The sequence below is a fragment of the Anomaloglossus baeobatrachus genome, chromosome 7 (genome assembly GCF_048569485.1).
Source record: "Anomaloglossus baeobatrachus isolate aAnoBae1 chromosome 7, aAnoBae1.hap1, whole genome shotgun sequence".
In the NCBI taxonomy this organism is placed as follows: Eukaryota; Metazoa; Chordata; class Amphibia; order Anura; family Aromobatidae; genus Anomaloglossus; species Anomaloglossus baeobatrachus.
In genome coordinates, this window is record NC_134359.1 from 274,755,997 (window position 1) to 274,773,606 (window position 17,610).

General features: G+C 48.7%; 1 protein-coding gene across 1 annotated transcript in view; it reads right to left on the minus strand.

The window, feature by feature from the left end:
• The window catches only part of LOC142246722 (uncharacterized), a 294,524-nt gene extending 277,152 nt beyond the window's left edge, over nt 1–17,372 (minus strand). The window contains exon 1 of the mRNA XM_075319777.1: nt 17,288–17,372. The gene's annotated coding sequence lies outside the window, so the exon portion shown is untranslated. The remainder of the gene's footprint in view (nt 1–17,287) is intronic.
• Between the last annotated feature and the right edge of the window lie 238 nt (nt 17,373–17,610).

The following is a 17,610-nucleotide window of genomic DNA, read 5'->3' on the forward strand; positions in this document are numbered from 1 at the left end:
ACATGTTGCCACTTAAGGTGGGGGCGTGTCTAACTGCAACCAATTACACGTGGGCAGGCAAAGCAGTGAATATTCAATGAGACTTAATTGTGGGCTCTGGAAGGGAAAGCGTGACCCGGAAGCAGCTTGCCGCCATAACACAGCCTCAGTGAGTACACCGCACGCTCCTACCCCCTTATCTCTTCCACCAACGTTTTTAATCTCCAGATTCTGGTTCCCATAAACTTATATAGGTATCAGATTCCGGAGCGGATCCATTTTTTTTTTTTTTAATTTAGCAGGGACATGCCGGTCCCAGTTTTTTGCGAGTTCGACTAGCACTAGTCTTGACATTTCGGATGCCCTAAAAATTTTTATTTAATCAAATGTGAATTGTTTTGTTTGGAAATGTTGTAGTTTCGGGGTACATAGTATTTTGTTTAATGGTGTTCGAAGCTTTTTTTATTGGTGTTCACTTGTGCTATTAATCTGATATTAGATGGATCATCTGTTCTTTTTTATTTTTATATGGAGCTCAGTATGGTCTAAACCAGGGGTGGGGACCTTTTCTGTGGCCCCCGAGCAGATTACCGGGGACAGACGCGCTCAGGCCGCTGGCGGGAACTTGCTGGATACCGTCCCTTTAAATTCCCATGTGCACTGCAAGGATGCGCACACAGTGTTCATTAATGAACGTTGCGTGGGCAAACAATTAGATACTCACACTGAGAACTTACTTTGTGGGCAGAGTACGGGCAGCACGGTGGCTCAGTGGTTAGCACTGCAGTCTTGCAGCGCTGGAGTCTTGGGTTCAAATCCCACCAAGGACACCATCTGCAAGGAGTTTGTATGTTCTCCCCGTGTTTGCGTGGGTTTCCTCTGGGTACTCCGGTTTCCTCCCACACTCCAAAGACATACAGATAGGGACCTTAGATTGTGAGCCCCAATGGGGACAGTGTTCCTGATGTATGTAAAGGACTGCGGAATATGTTAGCGCTATATAGAAATAAAGATTTGATTCGATTTAGAGTTGTCTGTGCCCCAGCCCCTTCCGTGGTGATGTAAAGTTGGACCAGGAGGTGGTAGTCGTAGGCGAGGGCTTTCCTCCGATAAGCGACCTGGCCCTACTTCACAGGATAACTGTTATGGTTCTGGCTGGGGGTGTGGAGAGGTGCGGTGCTGTCCATTCCTCTCAGGAGGTCGCTTCTTGACACTGTCTTGGGCAGGCCAGGACCATCTCGTGGAGGAAACGGAGACTGATAGTTCTTATTAGGCTGAGGCCACACGGGGATTACTAGGAGTCCTTGCATGACACTCGGCTCACGCTAGCAGCATGGCAGGAGCCGAGTGTCATGTGACTGTAGTCTGATCAGACCACAGCTACGGAGGGGAGGGCAGGCCCTGCGGAGGAGAGGGAGGGATTTATCGCCCTCTCTCGTCCGTTGCTGGCTGATGCGAGAATTGCACTGCACTCGCGTTACACCGGTGTAACGTGAGTGCAGTGTGATGTTTCTCTCACCCCATAGACTTGTAGGGGTGCAAGTGAAACAGGATTGCATTGCACCCGCAGAATGCTGCAACTGTTTTCTTGGTTCGATTAGGGCTGAGAAAACAATTGCTCATGGAAGTGGGCCCATACAATAATATTGGTCCCAGTGGAATGCGATTTTTATCACATTCGCTCAGTATTACTCGCCATGTGTGCTAACCATTACACAACAGTTCTTTACTACACAGTTTCTGGAAGGCAACTTTACACGAGAAGTAACGGGCACATCTCATAGTACGCTTCATTAGTATCAAACATCAACAGCCGCATTTCCTCTAAGTTCACCTCAGCTGTTATTATTATGGATGCTCCCTGTCCTCCTGCCACTGCCCGGCCTAGCACAACGGAGCCGTCTGTGAGAGTCAGTCCAGTCCCCGTGCAGTTCCACGTCCTCCCAGCAACAGGGAGTAGCGACGCTATCGGATCTGCCACATTGGACTGCATACTCGTCTCGCGTCCAACTCCAGTCCCTACGGCCTACAACCAGTCCTAGATTTTTCTACTGGTTTTCATTTTGGGTTACAACCACCGTCCGTGTGTCCATAGGTTTTCTCACACTACTCTTGTGAGTGGGGGTATGGGGGGGGAAAGCAGAAACAAGTCTTCCATGTGATTGGAAAGTCATACACACATTCTTAAGACCTGTCCTTTGTTGCTCATCCCCCCATCTAAAGTCGCCTCCAGGTGAGGATTCGGATAATTGCATTTTATGGCGTTTTCTGTTGATGTTCTCCCTGCACCTCTGGATTGTGATGTGGGACTGCGAGGAAATGCAATTCCCAGACACAATAAGAAAATAACAAACAGTCACAGGAATCCTATTACAATGCAATGACATTTCTCATGACTCCTGTCCTCTTTTTTATTTTATAAATTGAACATGATGCACACATGACATATTAAATATTTGCAGACCGGGGCGTGTCCAGGATGCTGAGCTGAGTGGACGTGGGGAAGAGGAGCTCCTGTTGACCCTCAGCTAAATCAGCACTTATCATAAGCACAAACCTACTCACCGGCTCTCAGGATGGGACCACGGAGGATTAAACCGTCGCAGCAGGCATCGGTGGCCCCCCCGCTGCACACCACGGCGCTGGATACTTTCTTGGGCCTGGAACAGGGTCCAGGGGAGGCCCGGACGCCATCTTTCCAGGAGCATGGAGGGGAAATGGAGGCACTGGCCCGGCCTGCTAAGCAGCAAGAGAAGGAGGAGTGGGTGAGCGGGGACACAGGGGGGAGTGGAGGAATCTCTGCAGCAGATCCAACAGGGGATGCCTTGGCTCAGCAGCCCTGCACTGCATCGGATCCTCAGGCACAGCAGCAGCAGGCCCAGGAGCACATAGTGGCTGTGGGAGATAAGGTGGAGGTCGGGGGGCAGCCCTCCCCACTGCCGGGAGAAGAAGGGACTGCAGCTACAGCTGGTAATATCAGGGAACAGAGCAGCCTGCTTCCCCCCTCTGGGCCTCGGTGTGGAGATCATCCTCCCCAGCTTCCCCAGCACCAGACTAAAACTCCAGCGTCTATTACTGCAGGTGCTCACCTTAAAGGGCCAGACACCTTCTATAAGGACATGCATGATTTCATAAGTAAACTTCCTTCTAAAGAGGACTTTCAATGCCTCATACGTGAGGTTAAAGCAACTTGCAGGTCAGAAATAGCTGAAGTGAGGAGAGATTTGCAGCAATTGTCTGGCAGAATTGAATCCCTGGAGGAAGAGCATGACATCACCAGATCCCATGTATCAGAATTACACAAACTGGCAACATCGCAACAAAAAATAATGGAGGATATGCAGTCTCACATAGAGGATCTCAACAACAGAGGACGCCGTTGCAATGTCCGTGTGAGGGGGGTCCCAGAGTCAGATGGGCCCGAGGACACAAACTCCATACTACAATCCATCTTTAATGAAGTGTTGGACGCTCCCCCTTCTAACATCATCAAGCTGGACAGGGCACACAGGGCTTTACAGCCGAAGAATTTATCCACCCAACCCCGGGACATCATTTGTTGCATTCACGACTTCTCCACCAAAGAACTGATCATGGCTAAGGCTAGAATGAGGCGCACGGCACCTGTGTTCAATGGCAAGGAAATCCAGCTTTTCCCGGATCTTTCTCGCATCACACTCCAGAAAAGGCGGCACCTCAAACCCCTCCTCACGAGCCTGAAGGAGCACCAGGTTCCATACCGCTGGGGTTACCCATTTGCACTAACAGCGCGCAGAGGGGGTAAATCGGCGACCCTTCGCACTCCAGCAGATACCACTCTGTTCTGTGAAGCACTGGACATTCCAGCGGTCTGTATCCCAGATTGGGACTTGCAAAGGTTAGAAGGGCCGCCCCCTCCCGTGTGGTCCAAGGTGAGGGGTGGAGGGCGTGGGGCTTTGGGGGGGAGAGGAGGTAGGGGCCGCGCGTCGCCCCCCTCCCCGGCTCACCGTTGAGGACACTTCTTAACCTGGTTGGTGCCTATTTCTTATACCCTCTGAGTTCCAGTGGCTGAGCATGCTTTGTGATACTGTGACTCTCTCTACAGCAAGCCTCTGACTGTCCATTGTGTCATCTGCGGCCCTCTGGGTCTGTTGAGCTGCATAAGGGGGGGGGCTGTAGCCACAATGATGCCGTGGGTGGTAGGGGGGTTGGCGGGAGCCCGGTCCCCTTACTTGGAGTTAGTGGTTGAGGTTTTTTGTTTTGTTTTTTTTTTCCCTTGTTTCCTTTTGGCACGGGCCCGTGGCCACTGGACTGACCCCCGTGGGAGGGCTACTGGGGAGTGAGGTGGGTGGCTCTCTTAGCTCAGGCGGGTTGGGGAACCTCCCTCTAGGTCTCTCCCTTCCGGGTTGACCCCCCGGGAATCTATGCCTAAGGTTTATGCATTTTGGTTAATGTTCTTAATTCATGTTCATTTCTATGTTTGTCCTTGTCTTCCCCCCTCCCCGATGTTTTTTCCTTATGTGTCCTTTCAGGTACCACCCCTTCTAGAGTCCCTGGGAGCTGCGGCCCTTTGTCGTATGGACCATCTCCTCTGGCCGGCTTCACAGGGGAAGTCATGCCCCCGACGGTATAGGTGTGCCATTAGCTTTTTCTTACTTCTAAGTTTTAGATATGACCCGCATTATCTCTCTTAACGTAAAAGGTCTGAATTCACCCCGTAAGAGGAAATTGCTGCTACAGGAACTGAAAACATCAGGTGCAGACATAGCCTTTATCCAAGAAACACATTTTGTGGAATCAAACACTTTCAAATTTGCGTCCCACCGCTTTCCCATCCATTACTCGGCTTACTCGGGCTCCAAGAGGGGGGGAGTTGCTATTTTAATATCCTCCAGTTGTCCTCTACAAATTACGGGTTCTCACTGCGATCCAGAGGGTAGATATGTGATTCTGGAGGGCCAACTGGGGGGATCCCCGCACATACTGGCCAACATTTATGCACCTAATGAAGGGCAGATACGCTTTCTTAAGAAAATACTCGATCTGATAGGCGGACTGGCACCGGCCTCTACGGTGTTGGGGGGAGACTTTAACATCCCTTTTTCGGAGGTGGCCGACAGACTCTCTGTGGGTGGACACCCTCCATCGGGTGCTTTGAAAAATTTGTCCCGGGACTTTCGGAGGCTCATTAGATCAGGGGCTTTATACGACGCTTGGAGGGTGGACCACCCGGGAGAGAAGGCCTTTTCCTTCTACTCGCATCCGCATCAGACGCACACCAGAATTGACTATTTTTTCATTGACTCACAGCTGCTGGGGCGTCTTGAGAGGGTGGAAATGGGATCCATTACGTGGTCAGACCATTCCCCACTCATAATGGACTTCAAGAAAGATGGTCCTCGACCTAGGCCTCAGCATTGGCGCCTTAATGAATCTCTGATCAAAAATCCCGACACTAGGGCCTTTTTAAATAAGCAACTGGTCGAATTCTTTCAGTTGAACACGGGCACGGTCACGTCGCCGGCAACACTCTGGGAAGCTCACAAGGCAGTGATGAGGGGACTATGCATTAGAGAGGGCGCCAGGGCTAAAAAGAATGCCACAAGCCAGCGGGACTCTATAACGGCCCATCTTAAGCTACAGGAGGGGAGACTGGCGGCTGCCCCATCACTGACTATTCTTAGGAGAGTCATCAGCCTTAGGGAAAAGTTGAGAGACGTGGCAATTGGCAGAGCAGAAAAATTGCTAACCTTTTCCAAACAAAGATACTATGAAAGGAGTAATAAGGCTCATACCTTACTCGCCAGGCAGCTTAAGGAGCGCGCTACATCCTCATGCCCTCAGGCTCTGCGCGACGAAAAGGGCACTATCCACTATCACCCCGCTTCAATAGCTGACATTTTTTTCAATTACTACAACAAGCTTTATAACCTTCCGGTTCCCCCGGGCATGGCTTCGCGCGGGGCTGGGGCACTTGGGGACTATTTTTCGGCCCTTGAGCTCCCTTCACTGCCTTGCGGAGCAGCCGCGGCTTTGAATGAAGAGATTACTACAGAGGAACTGGAGCAAGTTCTGGAAGCCCTGCCTGGCGGGAAGTCACCGGGCCCGGACGGCTTTACTTATTTTTATTACAAGGTGTTTGCGGCGGAGCTCCTCCCACACATGGCCGCCTTGTTTAACTCTTTCATTCAGGGTGACCCTATCCCTCCATCCATGCTACACTCCCATTTAATCCTCCTGCCCAAGCCACCCAGGGACCCATTGGACTGTGCTAATTATAGACCAATAGCCCTTTTGAACTCCGATTTGAAGATGTTCACCAAGCTCTTGGCGGCCAGGCTTAATCGATGGTTGCCCCAACTCGTGTATAAAGACCAGGTGGGTTTTGTCCCTTGCCGTCAGGGGGGGGACAACACCAGGAAGGTCATAGACCTGGTGGATGTGGCAAATCGGACGAAGCAACAGGCGTTGGTGTTGAGTCTAGATGCAGAGAAGGCTTTTGACCGCCTTGCGTGGCCTTTTCTCTTCAAGACAATGGAGGTCTTTGGGATCTCGGGTGGCTTTATGCGGGCCTTGAAGTCCCTGTATAGCGCTCCTACGGCCTCTATCAAACTCCCCCTCCACATCTCTAAGCCTTTTCTCATCTCCAATGGCACCAGGCAGGGGTGCCCCCTGTCCCCCCTCCTTTTTGCGCTATGCATAGAGCCCCTCGCGGCCTCGGTCAGGAGCAACCCAGACATCTCGGGGGTCCTGGTCAGGAATAAACCGTTTAAAATCTCACTTTTTGCCGACGATGTGCTCATTACACTTACTAACATCCATGTGTCCCTTCCAATTTTAATGTGCACCTTGGGTAGGTACGGGAGCCTTTCGGGGTATAAGATCAACTCTAGCAAAACGGAGGCAATGCCCTTGAATCTCGACCCGGTGACCCTGGATTACCTGCGTTTGAATTTTAAGTTTCGTTGGAAGACAGATGCGGTCAAGTACCTGGGGGTTAACCTCACATCTACTTATGATTCCCTCTATAACCTTAACTTCCCCCCCCTTTTCCGAGAGCTGAGAACTCTTTTGAGCAAGTGGTTGCCCCTCCCTCTTTCGTGGATGGGGCGCATTGCGGCGGTTAAAATGAGCTTGCTCCCAAAATTATTATATTTCTTTGAAACCCTCCCAGTTAAGGTACCAATAAAGGAGCTGAAGTCCCTTCAGGCGGCTATCCTTAGATTTATTTGGTGTAACAAACGTCATAGGGTGGCCAGGGAGGTGTTGATGGCTCGGAGAAACAGGGGGGGGCTTTCTGTCCCGGACATCCTAAAATACTATTGGGCGGCCCATCTTAGGAGGATCCCCTGTTGGGTGTCCCTTTGGGCATACAACAGGTGGACTGAGATTGAAAAACTTTGGCTGGCGCCTATACATCCAAACGCGCTCCTGTGGCCCCCGGCCCGGTGTGATTCGCCCCCCCCCCTCTTCTTGGACCGATGCAGTTCACTAGGGACCTCTGGGCATTTTGCATTAGAAGATTTCCTTTGGCATCCCCCTGCTCCCCTCTGGTGTCCTTCATATACCAACCCTTGCTCCCAAGCAGTCTGGAGTCGGACATGGTGCACCCCTGGCTCAAGGCAGGTCTATTCAGATTTGCAGACATTATAGATGGAAGTACAATGCAGATCCATTCCTTTGAGTACCTTAGAGATAAATTCTCTCTCTCTAATCGAGAGTTTTTCCAATATCTGCAGATCAGAGACTTGGCTGGCTCCTTGTTTGGCAGGGCAGGGGCCTCGATTCCCACAGATTTTGAGAAAATTTGCAGAAGGGGCACTGATACTACGGGGCTGATTTCGGAAATTTACATTTTGCTTTCTGATTCACGGGAGGGGCCCGAGGGGTCTTTTCCATACATGCGGAAATGGGAGTCTCTATTGGGAAGGCGGATACTTCCTCAGGAATGGGCAGCAATCTGGGGAAACGCCGCCAAGACGTCAATATGCACACTATATAAGGAAAATATCTATAAAATTTTGCTATTTTGGTACCACACTCCAGATTTCCTTCATGGCATAGACCCCTCCATACCGGCTTGTTGCTGGAGATGCGGGGGAGGCAGGGGCACCATTCTGCACATATTCTGGTCCTGTCCAGGGATAGTCCCCTTCTGGGAGCGGGTTAGAGGGTTGATCCATAAAGTACTATATATAGAGGTTGATCTTGATCCCCTGATCTATGTTCTGGGTCTTGGGAATGGGGGATTGGGAAAAACGGCCTCTAAGCTTTTGTCCCACATCCTTACGGCGGCCAGATGCTTAATTGCAAAGAATTGGAGGCAGCCAGGGACACCCTCACTCCAGAGCCTCAGGTATAGATTACTGGACGTTAGACGCATGGAACATCTCACGGCACTATTGCATGACACAGTTGACCGCTTCCAGGCCGTGTGGGCACCATGGGACTACTTTGCGGGACAGGAGGATCTGTGAGACTGAGGCCTATGGGTCCTATGGAAAGAGCATGGACTCTTGAAACCCTTCCCTCTTCCCTCCTATTTCTCCTCTCCCCTCCTAACCCTCCTCACCTGTCCTGTCATTGTTTGTCTAGGTTCGATAAGAATTGTGAATTTTATGTTTTATTTTATGTATGAAAAACGTAAATTGAAAATCTCAATAAAAATTCAAAGTAAAAAAAAAAAAAAAAAAATATTTGCAGACCAATATGAGATGTCAGAGCCAAGATCCAGTTGTAGGGTCAGGAAAGATCAGGGAAGAAGCCACGAGGTATATTTTGCCACCGATCCTCCCACCCAAACATAAATGTAATACAACAGTCTGCACCCCCATATACTGCCAGAAACCCATATAGCCCCATATACAGCCCGCACCCTATATACAGCCCGCACCCCATATACAGCCCGCACCCCATATACAGCCCACACCCCATATACAGCCTGCACCTGATATACCCCCATATACAACCTCCACTCCATATACCCCCATATACAGCACGCACTTTAAATGAGTTTTCTTTATTTTCATGACTGATAATTGTAGATTCACATTCAAGGCATCAAAACTATGAATTAACACATGTGGAATGAAATACTTAACAAAAAAGTGTGAAAAATGAAAATGTCTTATATTCTAGGTTATTCAAAGTAGCCACCTTTTGCTTTGATTACTGCTTTGCACACTCTTGGCATTCTCTTGATGAGCTTCAAGAGGTAGTCACCGGAAATGGTTTTCCAACAGTCTTGAAGGAGTTCCCAGAGATGCTTAGCACTTGTTGGCCCTTTTGCCTTCACTCTGCGGTCCAGCTCACTCCATACCATCTCGATTGGGTTCAGGTCTAGTGACTGTGGATGCCAGGTCATCTGGCGTAGCACCCCATCACTCTCCTTAGTCAAATAGCCCTTACACAGCCTGGAGATGTGTTTGGGGTCATTATCCTATTGAAAAATAAATGATGGTCCAACTAAACGCAAACCAGATGGAATAGCATGCCGCTGCAAGATGATGTGGTAGCCATGCTGGTTCTGTATGCCTTCAATTTTGAATAAATCCCAAACAGTGTCACCAGCAAAGCCCCCCACACCATCGCACCTCCTCCTCCATGCTTCACAGTGGGAACCAGGCATGTAGAGTCCATCCATTCACCTTTTCTGCGTCGTACAGAGACACGGTGGTTGGATCCAAAGATCTCAAATTTGGACTCCTCAGACCAAAGCACAGATTTCCACTGGTTTAATGTCCATTCCTTGTGTTCTTTAGCCCAAACAAGTCTCTTCTGCTTGTTGCCTGTCCTTAGCAGTGGTTTCCTAGCAGCTATTTTACCATGAAGGCCTGCTGCACAAAGTCTCCTATTAACAGTTGTTCTAGAGATGTGTCTGCTGCTAGAACTCTGTGTGGCATTGACCTGGTCTCTAATCTGAGCTGCTGATAACCTGCGATTTCTGAGGCTAGTGACTCGGATAAACTTATCCTCCACAGAAGAGGTGACTCTTGGTGTTCCTTTCCTTGGTAGTTCTCATGTGAGCCAGTTTCTTTGTAGCGTTTGATGGTTTTTGCCACTGCACTTGGGGACACTTTCAAAGTTTTCCCAATTTTTCGGACTGACTGACCTTCATTTCTTAAAGTAATGATGGCCACTCGTTTTTCTTTACTTAGAATTTGTATTATGGCAAGAAAAAAGCAGCTAACAGTCTATTCAGTAGGACTATTAGCTGTGTTTCCACCAGATGTCTGCACAACACAACTGATGGTCCCAACATCATTTACAAGGCAAGAAATTCCACTTATTAAACCTGAGGAGGGCACACCTGTGAAGTGAAAGCCATGTTCGGTGACTACCTCTTGAAGCTCATCAAGATAATGCCAAGAGTGTGCAAAGCAGTAATCAAAGCAAAAGGTGGCTACTGTGAAGAACTTAGAATATAAGACATATCTTCAGTTGTTTCACACTTTTTTGTTAAGTATTCCATTCTACACATGTTAATTCATAGTTTTGATGCCTTCAATGTGAATCTACAATTTTCAGAGTCATGAAAATAAATAAAACTCTTTGAATGAGGTATGTACAAACTTTTGGTCTGTACTGTGCATCTATAATATATATATATATATATATATGTACATACACACACACCGTATTTTTCAGACTATAAGACGCACTCTTTTCTCCCCAAATGTTGGGGGAAAGTGGGGGGTGCGTCTTATGGTCTGAATGTAGGGCTGCGGGGAATGAGGGTGTGCGGTGGAGCGGGTCATCGGGGGCACGAGCAGGCTGCAGCAGCGCCTGCCTTGACCACGTGGGCCCGCTCATTACATATGCACGGCCATCTTCCCGCCCATCTCTCAGCGCTGAAGCCGGTGCTGACATGTGGGTGGGATGATGGGTGGGGACACGAGCATAGTAAACAACAGCCAGCCGCATGATCACCCCTGGCAACTACAGCCTGGAGTGATCATGTGCGGCTGTATTCACTGCTCCCCGCGCATCATCATCAGCGCGGGGTGCAGTGAATCAATGTACTCACTGTTCCCCTGCAGCACCGCGATCTCTTCCTGTCTGCCGGCCACACTGTGTGGAGACTAGCGGTGTTCACAGCGATGACGTCATCGCTGTGCGCACGTGTCCACACAGCCGCGCCGGCACAGACAGAAGGACATCGCGGTGCTACCGGGATCGTGGCCGGCTCCACACAGTGCTGCCGGCACAGACAAGAGGAGGAGCGATGCTGCGTGGAGCGAGGAAAGGCGAGTGTAAACTGTTTTTTTTTGTGTGCCACAGGATGCAGGACATATAGCAGGATGGGGGTATATGAGCAGATGATGGGGGTATATGAGCAGGATGATGGGGGTATATGAGCAGGATGATGGGGGTATATGAGCAGGATGATGGGGGTATATGAGCAGGATGATGGGGGTATAAGAGCAGGATGATGGGGGTATAAGAGCAGGATGATGGGGGTATATGAGCAGGATGATGGGGGTATATGAGCAGGATGATGGGGGTATATGAGCAGGATGATGGGGCTATATAAGCAGGATGATGGGGCTATATAAGCAGGATGATAGGGTATATGAGCAGGATAATGGGGTATATGAGCAGGATAATGGGGGGTATATGAGACGGATGATGGGGGGTATATGAGACGGATGATGGGGGGGTTTATGAGCAGGATGATGGGGGGTATATGAGCAGGATGATGGGGGGTATATGAGCAGGATGATGGGGGGTATATGAGCAGGATGATGGGGGTATATGAGCAGGATGATGGGGGTATATGAGCAGGATGATGAGGGTATATGAGCAGATTATGGGGGTATGAGCAGGATGATGGCGTATATGAGCAGGATGATGGCGTATATAGCAAGATGTGGCTATACTAGAATGAGGGACATATATATATATACACAAGGCAGGAGGATCATTACCAGGATGGGGTACCTTAGTAGAGAATTTGGAAACATTACCCCCATAATAGTGTCAGCAGCAGATCCTTGCCCCATAACAACGTGTCATGACCACAATTTTTGCTTAAAATTCTATTTTCCTATTTTCCTCCTCTAAAACAAGGGTGCGTCTTATGGTCCGGTGCGTCTTATAGTCCGAAAAATACGGTATTATATATTATACACACACCCACTCACACACACATGCACACAGAATAATACAGATACTGAGGATTACACCCAGTACACAGGACAGGAGAAGTGATACTCTGTGGTGTGTATATACAGAATAAGATCGGGGTCACACTAGTAGAAAGCATTGGATGCAATATATTAATGACACTAGGTTTAGTCTTTGCTGCGAGCGTGAGCAGAGTATCATTCACTGTGATGTGATTCTCTCACATGCTGGAATCAGATCAGAGGAGCGGAGAAGATGGAGAGATTAATTTCTCCATTTTCTCCATCTCTGCATACATTACACTGCCCTTGGATGTCAACCGAGACCAGTCCGATGTTACACATGCACCCATAAGACTTGTATTGGCATGATATACAGTATATATTACAATCACAAAATCTTACACAGATACCTCATTTGACTCAGGGAACGTCATACTATATTTTGAGGGGAAATTTTAACCCTGCGCTTTACAGTTATTTGCCAAAAAACTTACATTAAAGTCAATTGAGCTGGAAGCTACAGGTATTTAAAGGGAACCTGTCACCAGTTTTGGGGCCTATAAGCTGCGGCCACCACCAGTGGGCTCCTATATACAGCATGTTAGAATGCTGTATATAAGAGCCCAGGCCACTGTGTAGAACATAAAATTTTTTTAATAACACTCACCTAGAAAGTCGCTCCAGTGCAGACTAGTTGGATGGGTGGCGTTGTTCTCCAGTATCGGTGCCTCCTCTTTCAGCCATCTTAGTCCTTCTTCTGAAGCAGGCGTGGATAACGTGCCATACGTCATGCACACAGGCCGGTATTGAAGTCCTGCGCAGGACCTCAGTGCCAGCGAGTGTGTATGACGTAGAACGCGTCATGCACGCCAGCTTCAAAAGAAGGAGAACAAAGATGGCCAAAACAGGAGGCGCCGGTACCGGAGAACAGCACCACCCATCCAACTAGTCTGCACTGGAGCGACTTTCTAGGTGAGTATTATTAAATGTTTTTTTATGCTCTACACAGCAGCCTGTTAGAATGCTGTATATAAGTGCGCACTGGTGGTGGCCGCAGCTTATAGGCCCCAAAACTGGTGACAGGTTCCCTTTAATATGAGTGGTGATTGGTTGCTATAGGCAACGGAGGACATTCTTACTATAAGAAGCTCTATGTGTGAGGTAATATGATATTGGTAGAGAGACTGACAGAGACAGACAGCCAGGGAAAGAGGCAGACAGCCAGCCAGGAAAAGAGGCAGGCAGCCAGCCAGGAAAAGAGGCAGACAGCCAGCCAGGAAAAGAGGCAGGCAGCCAGCCAGGAAAAGAGACAGGCATCCAGCCAGGAAAAGAGGCAGGCAGCCAGCCAGGAAAAGAGGCAGGCAGCCAGCCAGGAAAAGAGGCAGGCAGCCAGCCAGGAAAAGAGGCAGGCAGCCAGCCAGGAAAAGAGGCAGGCAGCCAGCCAGGAAAAGAGGCAGGCAGCCAGCCAGGAAAAGAGGCAGCCAGCCAGCCAGGAAAAGAGGCAGCCAGCCAGGAAAAGAGGCAGCCAGCCAGGAAAAGAGGCAGCCAGCCAGCCAGGGAAACAGGCAGGCAGCCAGCCAGGGAAACAGGCAGGCAGCCAGCCAGGGAAACAGGCAGGCAGCCAGCCAGGGAAACAGGCAGGCAGCCAGCCAGGGAAACAGGCAGGCAGCCAGCCAGGGAAACAGGCAGGCAGCCAGCCAGGGAAACAGGCAGGCAGCCAACCAGGGAAACAGGCAGGCAGCCAACCAGGGAAACAGGCAGGCAGCCAACCAGGAAAAGAGGCAGGCAGCCAGCCAGGAAAAGAGGCAGGCAGCCAGCCAGGAAAAGAGGCAGGCAGGCAGCCAGGAAAAGAGGCAGGCAGGCAGCCAGGAAAAGAGGCAGGCAGGCAGCCAGGAAAAGAGGCAGGCAGGCAGCCAGGAAAAGAGGCAGGCAGCCAGCCAGGAAAAGAGGCAGGAAGCCAGCCAGGAAAAGAGGCAGGAAGCCAGCCAGGAAAAGAGGCAGGCAGCCAGCCAGGAAAAGAGGCAGGCAGCCAGCCAGGAAAAGAGGCAGGCAGCCAGCCAGGAAACAAGCCAGGAAAAGAGGCAGGCAGGCAGCCAGGAAAAGAGGCAGGCAGGCAGCCAGGAAAAGAGGCAGGCAGGCAGCCAGGAAAAGAGGCAGGCAGCCAGCCAGGAAAAGAGGCAGGCAGCCAGCCAGGAAAAGAGGCAGGCAGCCAGCCAGGAAAAGAGGCAGGCAGCCAGCCAGGAAAAGAGGCAGGCAGCCAGCCAGGAAAAGAGGCAGGCAGCCAGCCAGGAAAAGAGGCAGGCAGCCAGCCAGGAAAAGAGGCAGGCAGCCAGCCAGGAAAAGAGGCAGGCAGCCAGCCAGGAAAAGAGGCAGGCAGCCAGCCAGGGAAAGAGGCAGGCAGCCAGCCAGGGAAAGAGGCAGGCAGCCAGCCAGGGAAAGAGGCAGGCAGCCAGCCAGGGAAAGAGGCAGGCAGCCAGCCAGGGAAAGAGGCAGACAGACAGGGAAAGAGACAGACCGACAGGGAAAGAGACAGACAGGGAAAGAGACAGACAGGGAAAGAGACAGACAGACAGGGAAAGAGACAGACAGGGAAAAAGACAGACAGGGAAAGATGCAAAATGAAAGCAAAAAGAAAAACGACCAGACGTCCTGATTGCAGGTGAAAAAAATATATATTTATTGATCAAATAAGGTTGATACACCATGTGATTAAAAAGAACAAGAAAAACAGGGGTTCCTGGCACAGTCACGGTCCTCAAAACATTGGTGGCCATATAGGCAGTCTGATATAGGTACCACTGAAATTAATAATAAATCCAGATAACGTATATGAATAATAGATTTAAATAGTGCAGGAACACTATCATCAAGATTGGACAATCGAAATACCAATTTATCTCAGAGAAAATATACAGAATACTATATATTATATATATATGATGACTTGACTTGATGATAGTGTTCCTGCATTATTTAAACCTATTATTTATATACGTTATCTGGATGTATTATTAATTTCAATGGTACCTATGTCAGACTACCCTATATAGCCATCAATATTTGAGGACCGTGACTATGCCAGTAACCCGTTTTTCTTGTTGGTTTTAATCACATGGTGTATCAAGCTTATTTGATCAAATATATCTTTTTTTCACCTGCAATCAGGACGTCTGGTCGTTTTTCTTTTTGCTTTCATTTTGGTTGTTCCAATTGTGACCTGTCCAGTGTGTGTATATGTATATATATATATATATATATATATATATATAGATATAGATAGAGTCAATAAGTTGCTATCAATGGTGCATTAGACTCCTAGATTTATACGCAAATAATCAATATGCAACTATTTTCCCTGTGGATTTTGCTTTTCTGTAGACAGGGAAAGAGACAGACAGAAAGAGAGACAGAGACAGACAGAGACAGGCAGAGACAGACAGAGACAGACACAGACAGACACAGACAGACACAGACAGACACAGACAGACACAGACAGACACAGACAGACACAGACAGACACAGACAGACACAGACAGACAGAGAGACAGAGAGAGAAAGATAGACAGAGGTAGAGAGAGAGACAGACAGAGAGAGAGAGACACACAGAGAGACAGAGAGGGAGACAGAAAGAGAGACAGACAGAAAGAGAAAGATAGAGGCAGAGAGAGACAGAGAGAGAGAGAGACAGAGAAAGAGAGAGATAGAGAAAGAGAGAGACAGAGAAAGAGAGACAGAGAAAGAGAGACAGAGAAAGAGAGACACCGAGAGAGAGACAGAGAAAGAGACAGAAAGAGAGACAGAGACAGAAAGAGAAAGATAGACAGAGGCAGAGAGGCAGAGAGACGCAGAGACACAGACAGAGCGAGAAAGACAGAGCGAGGCAGACAGAGCGAGGCAGACATAGCGAGGCAGACAGAGCGAGGCAGACAGAGCGAGGCAGACAGAGCGAGGCAGACAGAGCGAGGCAGACAGAGCGAGGCAGACAGAGCGAGGCAGACAGAGACAGGCAGACAGAGACAGGCAGACAGACACACAGAGACACACAGAGCAATACAGAGAGACATAGAGTTAGACAGAGACAAACAGACAGAGAGAGACAGAGATAGACAGAGATAGACAGACAGAGAGCGAGACAGAGACAAACAGACAGAAATAGAGACAGGACAGAGAGATAGGACAGACAGAGAGAGACAGACAGAGATAGAGAGACAGAGACTTGGAGAGAGGGAGAGCGCCAGAGAGACAGTTACTATCCTGGGCAATGCCGGGTAGTACAGCTAGAAATTTTATAACATATATATAGAGCTATGCAGATACTCAGAGTTGCACCATGTATATAAGACAGGACACATATACTCAGCTCCAAAATATAAGCTGCAAGCCATTATATACACAGCTCAACACTATATACTGTGGAGCTGTGTATATACTACATAGTGTAGAGATGTGCCAGTGTATATACTGTAGTGTGGATTCCGCAATATATACACAGGACCAAACTATATAAACATCTCTACACTATATACACACAACTCTACATTATATACTATATATACCCAGCACCATACTATATTATGTTGTATACCTCACACATGATACACAAAGACTGGTGTTTATACATGCCATGGGAGACATTAACTGTAGGCATACATCCTGGCTTATTATTATTATTATTATTTATTATTATAGCGCCATCAATTCTATGGCGCTTTACATGTGAAAGGGGTATACATAACAGGGCAAGTACAATAATCATAAACAATACAAGACACAGACAGGTACAGGAGGATAGAGGTCCCTGCCTGCGAGGGCTGACAGTCTACAAGGGATAGGTGAGGATACAGTAGGTGAGGGTAGAGCTGATTGTGCGGCGCTGCATCAGACTGAGGGTTACGGCAGGTTGGAGGCTTGTCGGAAGAGGTGGGTCTTCAGGTTCCTTTTGAAGCTTGTCAAGGCTTATATACAGATGCACATATATAGGCAGGATTCCACACATACACAGACAGGCTTATAAACATATATACTTATTTATATATATATATATATATATATATATATATATATATATAGTGGCTAGCATGGGAAATAGAACAAACAAAAAGTAAAGATGGAAAGAGACCATCAGTATATAAAGACTGCAATAAGTAACGGGTACGGAGAAAATCCACATGTCCCAAATAGCACAAATATCATGCACTTACCTCAGAGGAATGGCAGTGTGTGTGTGCTGCTCGGCAGTGTGTGTGTGCTGCTCAGCCGTGTGTGTCAGCCTGAGAGGGGAGGGGTGTAAAAGGGCGCTAACTGGAAGTGACAAAGCTGGAGCAGCAGGAAGTGGGGCATGGAATGTGTATAAGGAATAGCACAGGAAGTGCGGCCAAGAAAGGAGGAGCAACAGGACGGAAGTGGGGCAATGTGTGTACAATAAAGATAGCTGAAGTAAGGACTAAGAAGGACAATATAAAGAACAAATATATATTATATATAAGAGCAGAAATGTACTGAAAAGAGAGTGGAGATAACAAAA